We start from the raw sequence: 9,372 nt of genomic DNA, 5'->3' as shown, positions 1-9,372 counted from the left end.
TCAAATCTTTCCTTTGCCTGATTGATTGTCTTGGCCAGAACTTCCAATACTATGTTGAATAGGAGTTGTGAGAGACAGCATCCTTGTCTTAAGCCAGTTTTCAGAGGGAATGCATCCAGCTTTTGTCCATGCAGAATGATGCTGGCTGTGGGTTTGTCATATATGGCTCTTACTATTTTGAGGTATGTTCCTTGAATACCTGGTTTATTGATAGTTTTTAAAATGAAGAAATGTTAAATTTTATCTGAGACCTTTTTTGCATCTATGAGATAATCGTATGGTTTTTGACGTTAGTTCTTTCATGTGATGAATCAAATTTATTGATTTGCATATGCTGAACCAAGTTTACATCCCAGGGATGAAGTCAAGTTGGTCATGGTAGATAAGCATTTTGATGAGCTACTGGATTTGGTTTGCCAGTATTTTGTTGAGGATTTTTACATGGATGTTCATAGGGAATATTGGCCTTAAATTTTCTCCTTTTTTGTTGCATTTCTGCCAGGTTTTGGTATTAGGATAATGCTGGCCTCATAAGATGAGTTAGGGAGGAGTCATTCCTTTTCAATTTTTCAGCTATAAATCCATCTGGTCCTGGGCTTTTTTTGGTTGGTAGGCTATTTATTGCTGCCTCAATTTCAAAACTCATTATTATTGTGTTCAGGGATTCAATTTCTTCCTGATACAGTGTTGGAAAGTGTATGTGTCCAGAAATGTTTCCAATCTTCTAGATTTTCTAGTTTATGTGCATACAGGTGTTTATAATACTCTCTGATTGTTGTTTGTATTTCTGTGGGGTCCGTAGTGATATCCCATTTATTTCTGAGTGTGTCTATTTGATTCTTCTCTCTTTTCTTCTTTATTGGTGTAGTTAGTGATCTCTCTATTTTATTTTATTTTTATTTTTTCAAAAAAACAGGTCCTGGATTCACTGATTTTTTGAAAGTTTTTTTTTAATACCTAATTTCCTTTAATTCACTCTGATCTTGATTATTTATTGTCTTCTGCTAGCTTTGGGGTTTGCTGGCTTTTTGGTTCTCTAGTTCATTTAGGTGTGATGTTCAGTTTTTAATTTGAGATATTTCTGGCTTTTTGATGTGGGCATTTAGTGCTATGTATTTCCCTCTTAACACTGCTTTATCTGTATCCTGAAGATTCTGGTACATTGTCTCTTTGTTCTCATTTGTTTCAGAGACTTCTTGATTTCTGTCTTAATTTTATTATGTACCCAGGAGTCACTCAGGAGTAGGTTGTTCAAATTCCATGTAATTATGTGGTTTTGAGTGAATTTCTTAGTCTTGAGGTCTAATTTGATTGAGCTGTGGTCTAAGAGACAGTTTGTTATGATTCCAGTTCTTTTGCATGGGCTGAGGAGTGTTTTACTTCAGCTTATGTGCTCAATTTTAGAGTAAGCGCCATGTGGCAATGAGAAGAATGTATATTCTCTTGTTTTTAGGTGGAGAGTTCTGTAGATATCAGGTCTGTTTGATCCAGAGCTGAGTTCAGATCCTGACTACCTTTGTTAATTTTCTGTCTCAATGATCTAACATTGTCAGTGGGGTGTTAAAATGTCCTACTATTATTGTGCAGAAGTCTAAGTCTCTTTGTAGGTCTCTAAGAATTTGCTTTATGAATCTGGGTGCTCCTATATTGGGCACATATATATTTAGGATAATTAGCTCTTCTTGGTGAATTGAACCGCTCACCATAATGTAATGCCCTTTCCTGTCTTTTCTTTATCTTTGTTGGTTTAAAGTCTGTTTTCAGAAACTAGGATTGAGACCCCTGCTTTTGTCTGTTTTCCATTAGCTTGGCAAATTTTCCTTCATCCCTTTATTTCGAGCCTATGTGTGTCTCTGCATGTTAAATGAGTCTCGTGAAGACAGCATACTGATGGATCCTGACCCTTTATTCAGCTTGTCACTCTATGTCTTTTGCACTTAGCCCATTTTGTTATGTGTGAATTTGATCCTATCATCATGATGCTAGCTGGTTATTTTGCAGACTTGTTTATGTGGTTGTTTCATAGGGTCACTGGTCTATGTATTTCACTTGTTTTTGTAGTGGTTGGTAATGGTCTTTCCTTTCCATATTTAGTGCTTCCTTCAAAAGCTCTTGCAAGGCAAGGTAACAAATTCCCTCAGTATTTGCATGTCTGAAAAGGATCTTGTTTCTTCTTCACTTGTGAAGCTTAGTTTGGCCAGATGTGCAATTCTGGGTTGGAAATTCTTTCCTTCAAGAATGTTGAATGTTGGCCCCCAATCTCTTCTGGCCTGCAATGTTTCCACTGAGAGGTCTTCTGTTAGTCTGATGAGTTTCCCTTTGTAGGTGACCTGGCCTTTCTCTTTGGCTGTCCTTAATTTTTTTTCTTTCTTTTTTGACCTTGGAGAATCTGATGATTATGTCTTGGGGTTGTTCTTTTCATTGAATATCTTACTGGGGTTTTTTGGATTTTCTGAACTTGACTATTAGCCTGTCTTGGTAGGTTGGAGAAGTTCTCCTGGATGATATCCTGAAGTGTGTTTTTCAACTTGATTTCATTCTCACTCTCTTTCAGGTACCCCAATCAGTTGTGGGTTTGATCTTTTTACATAATGCCTATCTCATACTTAAACGTAATCTCACACCTGTAGTGATACTAATATAGTGCCTCATTAAAAATAACTTTGTTCAACGCAGCTAGAAGGTTTACACGATATTTATAATGTAAGAAATTATAACTGAAAAAGCTCTGGTAACATAACACTTGAAGATATAACTGGAGGGCCAGATATTTCATAATAAACTAGGTCACATTTCCATCTATTTTTTATTTTTTAGCTGTCTGTTGACTTTATGCATCCACTGTTTCTCACTCTTATTTTTCTTTGGAACCCTTGTGTGTTTTTTATTTTATTTTATTTTATTTTATTTTTTATTGCATTTTAGGTTTGGGGGTACATGTGAAGAACATGCAAGATTGTTGCATAGGTACACACATGGCGGTGTGGTTTGCTGCCTTCCTTCCCCTCACCTGTATCTGTCATTTCTCCCCATGCTATCTCTTCCCACCTCCCCACCTCCCTGCCCCTCCCCCATTTCCCCCCAACGGACCCCAGTGTGTAGTGCTCCCCTCCCTATGTCCATGTGTTCTCATTGTTCAACACCCACCTATGAGTGAGAACATGTGGTGTTTGATTTTCTGCTCTTGTGTCAGTTTGCTGAGAATGATGGTTTCCAGGTTCATCCAAAGGACGCAAACTAATCGTTTTTGATGGCTGCGTAATATTCCATGATGTATATGTACCACATTTTCCCTATCCAGTCTATCATCGATGGGCATTTGGGTTGGTCCCAGGTCTTTGCTATTGTAAACAGTGCTGCAATGAACATTCGTGTACATGTGTCCTTATAGTAGAATGATTTATAATCCTTTGGATATATACCCAGTAATGGGATTGCTGGGTCAAATGGGATTTCTATTTTTAGGTCCTTGAGGAATCGCCACACTGTCTTCCACAATGGTTGAATTAATTTGCACTCCCACCAACAGTGTAAAAGTGTTCCTATTTGTCCACATTCTCTCCAGCATCTGTTGTCTCCAGATTTTTTAATGATCGCCATTCTAACTGGTGTGAGATGGTATCTCAATGTGGTTTTGATTTGCATTTATCTAATGACCAGTGATGATGAGCATTTTTCATATGTTTGTGGCCTCCTGTATGTCTTCTTTTGTAAAGTGTTCATATCCTTCACCCATTTTTGAATGGGCTTGTTTGTTTTTTTCTTGTAGATCTGTTTTAGTTCTTTGTAAATTCTGGATATCAGCCCCTTGTCAGATGGGTAGACTGCAAAAATTTTTTCCCATTCTGTTGGTTGCCAATTCACTCTACTGACTGTTTCTTTTGCCGTGCAGAAGCTGTGGAGTTTGATTAGGTCCCATTTGTCTATTTTGGCTTTTGTTGCCATTGCTTTTGGCGTTTTGCTCATGAAGTCCTTGCCTACGCCTATGTCCTGAATGGTTTTGTCCTAGATCCTTGTGTTTTATAGAAACTGTTTAGGACTGAATTAAAAGATGTTATGTAAAAGATATATTGTAGATACAATATAACTCAAAGGGCAGAAAGTGAAGTACAGATAAAGTTGAACTAGGAAAAACTTAGTTGTATCAAATTAGGGAAAATTTCATTGTTAAAAGAGAAAATCATACAATCACATAATTTCATTTTCAAGAACATTTAAAATTTCTGCTATATGGTAGACATTGAACTAGACATTGTTCTAGTTCATTGAACTAGACTAGACATTGTTCACTCCTCAAAGACCTCACTGTCAGATGGGGGAAATGGGAAAATAGACTCCTTCATTACAGTATTATAAATGTTATGACAGGTAGCCTTGTTTTTTTGTGATTATCTTTTTAATGATAATTAAATTACTATATGCACAGTGCCTGGCACAGAGAAGGTAATCTGAAAGGCAAATTCCATTCCCTCGAGACTATCATATTCTATCCTCTGTGTGCATTTAAGTAACTTACTTCGTATTTACAGTGCACTACAATGATGACCAAGAGGATAATCACAAAAAAGCAAGGCTAAGATGAATTCAATACACATATATATCCTCTAAGTATAATATCTACTGGTCCAACATTTTGTGAATTGTTCAACATATTATCTTTATTTTATTTTATTTTATTTATTTATTTTTTGAGACAGAGTCTGGCTCTATCGCCAGGCTGGAGTGCAGTGGCGTGATCCCGGCTCACTTCAACTTCCGTTTTTCAGTTTCAGGCAATTCTCCTGCCTCAGCCTCCCAAGTAGCTGGGACTACAGGCATGCACCACCATGCTCAGCTAAGTTTTTGTACTTTAATAGAGACGGGGTTTCACCGTGTTGGCTAGGATAGTCTGGATCTCGTGATCCGCCCGCCTCTGCCTCCCAAAGGGCTGGGATTACAGGCGTGAGCCACCGCGCTCGGTCATTATCTTTATTTTTAACCTTAGCTGTCTTTGGTTTGTTGGTGGGGGGCCATAGCATGAAAGGGGGCAGTGTTCAGGGAGTTGGGAGATTGTAATACTTGTAGAAGGCCACTTGCTGCCTGTGCTACCCTGGATAAGCCTTCTTGCTTCTGGGTCTTCGCTTTTCCATTTCTAAAACGCCCACTCTTCCAACCTATTACTGCTTTGTACATGTACATGAAATGTAGAAAACCCAAGTGAAATACATGAGCATGTTAATTACACAGCACAGTACAAAAAAAATCATAATGACTGTTTCAACTAAAAGCTTCTGAGGGTAATATTTGTTCTAACACTAGAAGTATAGAGATGAAGGATTTGGGATGCATAAAGGATTCTAGAGATAATTTGGATATAGAGTTCAATCTGGTCTCGGTGGTTTTAAACTATAATGGTTTTAGAGATACTGGATTAATGTCCTTTCTACTCAGTGAATAAATAAATCATTTTATGAGTTGTGATTGCATTTAACACCCTCTACAATAAAAATGAGGAATTTCACATGAAGTATGATTTACTTGAGACTAGGGCTGGAGTCATTTTGACCAAGTTATTGAAGTTGACAGCAGAAGAAATATAAGCATCCAACAGTGAGTTGTTCCAAGTGGAAACGACCATGCTGTTTCCAGAAACATTTGGCAAGCAATCTGTGTGGGGAGAAAATAATAGCGAAGGCAAAAATGAACAAATGACAATTTAGCCTTCAATGTGCGCCCTGTGGAGTCACTGCAGCTAAGGGAGAGATTTTCTGATTTCAGAGTCATAATTCCTCCTTCTGACTGCATGAAAATAAGGAAACATTGGCTTAATGTGAGCAGATCAGGGAATTTATGAGTCAGCACAAATAAAAATGCTGGCTAGGTGATAAATAATTGTTTCTATTTACTGTTTAGCTGCTCACTCTTTAACTTACATTAGAGACATAAATAATAAAATCTGAACAGTATAAATGCATGCAATTACCTGGACTTGAAGTTTAAAGTACAATCACCATTCCACAATAAAGATTTTTGTAGGATCTATTATTAGATCCCCTTCTGTAGACTTTATGCTATTAAGGAAAATATCATAACCTCCCTCTTGCCAGCAGATAAAAATAAAATTATTTCTGATTTAAATCTCAGGTACTAAAATATGTTCAACTCCCAGATATTACCAGGACATTGCAAGGTACTTTTGAAACTTTTTGTTTTGGGGAAAGAGAGGCTTGTTTGGGGGCAGAAGAAAATGTATCTAGTTATTAATTTCAAACATTGTGCAATTTGCTTTTTCTCAAATACAGATATTATAAAGTCCTTTCTCTCTGAAAAGTATAAAACAAATGTTGGCATACTTTAAAAAAAACAGTTAAAAATTGTTCTTCTGTCAGAGATAAATGAAGTGAATATAACAAACCATTGTGTCTTACATTAGCCATTATTACTGTATTTATTACTTCCAAAGTCATGATCACTGACCCTATCTGATATTTAATTGTGTACTTATTAACCAGTTGGAGACTCCAGCTACGATTTGCTATATCGTTTTTTTTTAAAACAGCTGATCCTTTTGCTCTTGTAAGAAAATTTTACCTCTACTATCCTAAATTCCTCGCTTCACACCATGACTAATTACAATCTCCTTGAGAGCAGAGATTATATCTGTCTAGTCCACAGCTGTATCTCCAATCCCTTCTGCAAAATAGGTGTTCAATATACCTTTGTGGAGTAAATGGCTGGATTGAAGCAGGAACCTTTTTTCAACATGCTATGAAAGGGAACAGTGTAAGGAGAAGTTCAGCAACAGCATCAAATGCCACAAGAGATAATATTTCAGCTCACCTTGGAAAAATCTCCTCCAGGTTCCTTGCACCTAGCCATGTGAAACTGCTATGCATGCTTGAGACAGTAACAACTATTTAAAGTTTTATATTCATGAGTGAGAAAATGAAACTAAAAAGCAAGGAAACCAGCATCTGGGTTAAGGTGTTTGGCATAGTGGTTGAGGCACTGGGGTGATGCAATCTGGGTTCACATCCTTAGACTGCCATTTGCTAGGTGTATGATGCTGGGCACATTGTTTGTTGTTTGTTTGTTTGTTTATTGAGACAGAGTCTCACACTGTCGCCCTGGCTGGAGTGCAATGGTGTGATCTCGGCTCACTGCAACCTGGGTGCAAGTGATTCTCCTGCCTCAGCCTCCCAATTACAGGTGCCTACCACCACACCTGGCTAATTTTTTGTATTTATAGTAAAGACGGGATTTCACTGAGTTGGCCAAGCTGGACTTGAAGTCCTGACCTCATGATCTACCCGCCTCAGCCTCCCAAAGTGCTGGGATTAAAGGCATGAGCCACCGTGCTTGGCCACAATTTCTAATTGTGTTTAATTTCTAAGTGCTACTATTTCACCACCTGTAAATTGGAAGACCCACCTCACAGGGTGTTGTGGGCATAATGAGTTAATGTGTGTGAAGTGCTTGAAACAATACTGATCCTGACCCATGGCAAGCACTGTCTAGCCCTTCACTGTTGACTTTATTACTCTAAAGGAGCCAGCAAGCAGGCCTGGAGGACTAGAGGATCAGAGATTACGTTCATGCTCTGCCACTAACTAGCTGTGAGTGGTAGTTTGACATCTCTAGCTTTTTGTCCTTGCATCTGTAAAACAAGGGTGTAGGCTACATGGAAGGGCTTCTGGATTTCAAATCCTATAACAATGTATCTGGCCCTTTATTTCTTCCCTTCTAAAATAGAACTGTACAAGGTTGCTGGAATGAATGTGTATGTACCATACAAAAGCAAAGCAAGTATAGTTTTTAGTGTCCATATAGGGTATATTTGGTGCTATATTCACTACTAAAACATTTCAATGTTAATTTCCAAATCTACTAAGTTCCAATTGCACTGCAAGTGTAAAATTAAGTGGTCATAAAATAAAATAAACCAACTACAAAATCATTTTGATAGGATGGTTTGCCCACTGAGCAGCGGTTTTCTCTTCTTTTTCCTCTCAAACTTTTCCTGCTATTTTCACTCAAGGAAGCATGAATTTTTGGAGTGAAAGACGTCTTTCTCATTTCCCTTGGTGTCTCTGTAATTTAACACATTCCTATCTTTTTAGAAATTGGATTGTTCATTTGTTTCCTTTTGTTCTAGAAATATGCTTAGCCTACTAATATATTTGCCTCAAATGGGTAAATTTAGCCCCAGGGTGGGAATATTCAGCAGACTGATAAAATCTTTCATGAATCTGTAAATGCTGGAGATCCATAGAGAGCACATGGTTTTTGGAAAAAGGATAAAGTGAATATACTGTAGTAGAGTCGATGAATTGATGCTTATGCGGGCTCCCTTCACTGCTTATCACTTGAGTGTAACTAGATGTTATACACACAACAGGTTGGTTCGATCACTTGGCGGCTGACACTCTAATGACTGCAACCAAGGAGAATTTAACAAGGGGATTTTATTACTTGGAAGAAGTAAGAAGGATACCAGGTATAGTTCTCAAAGCAGTGCCTCCCAGAAAAATGGTGAGAACAGAGCTTGTATTGGGCTGCTTAGCTGAGTCATTGCCTGTAGAGGTGGAGTAAAGGTAGAGCAGGTGTAGTTCTGATCATGTTTCCAATATGTCACATGTTTAGAACATGGCGAGTAAACTCCTCCCTGAGCAGGGATTTAGTATGGTAATGAGTGGAGTTGGTCAACGTTCATCTCCAACTTAGGCATCTCTGGATCCAACCTGTTGCTGTTTATTCCTGAGTTGAGCTTCACCCTGGAACTTTTTGAAACAACAAGAACTCAAGGTGCAGCAGTTGTAAGTGAATATTTTTTCACAGTGTGCACCCAAAAACTGGGGACCCTGGACTACAGATAGCAAAAATTTACAAAACTGGAAAATATATATATTGATGGAGTAAATGGCTGGATTGAAGCAGGAGCCTCTTTTCAACATGCTATGAATGGGAACTATATATATATATATATATATATATATATATATATATATATATATATATATTGGCTATATGCAATATATGATTATAACATTTTAGAACTGGAAAGGATCTTAAAGCTAACCTAGTCAAAATACAGTGATTTAAAACTAATTCAATGATGTGACAAGAAGGGTACTTCACCTTGTGCTATTCTTCTAAAATCTCATAACCCCAGTCTAATCATGAAAAGAACATCAGATGAACCTAGGTTGGGAGAATATTCTACAGGATGACTAGCTGGTAGTTCTCAAGAATGCTAAGGTCATAAAAACAAGGAAAGATTGAAGAACTGTTGCAGACCAGATGAGACTGGGGAGACATGACAAATAAATGCAATGTGAGACTTTGGATTGTGTCCTGGAGGAGAAAGAGAACGTTAATGGAAAAAGTGGTGAC

Source organism: Saimiri boliviensis, chromosome 13, assembly GCF_048565385.1.
Source record: "Saimiri boliviensis isolate mSaiBol1 chromosome 13, mSaiBol1.pri, whole genome shotgun sequence".
Lineage (NCBI taxonomy): Eukaryota > Metazoa > Chordata > Mammalia > Primates > Cebidae > Saimiri > Saimiri boliviensis.
Note: the sequence above shows the minus strand (reverse complement) of the source record.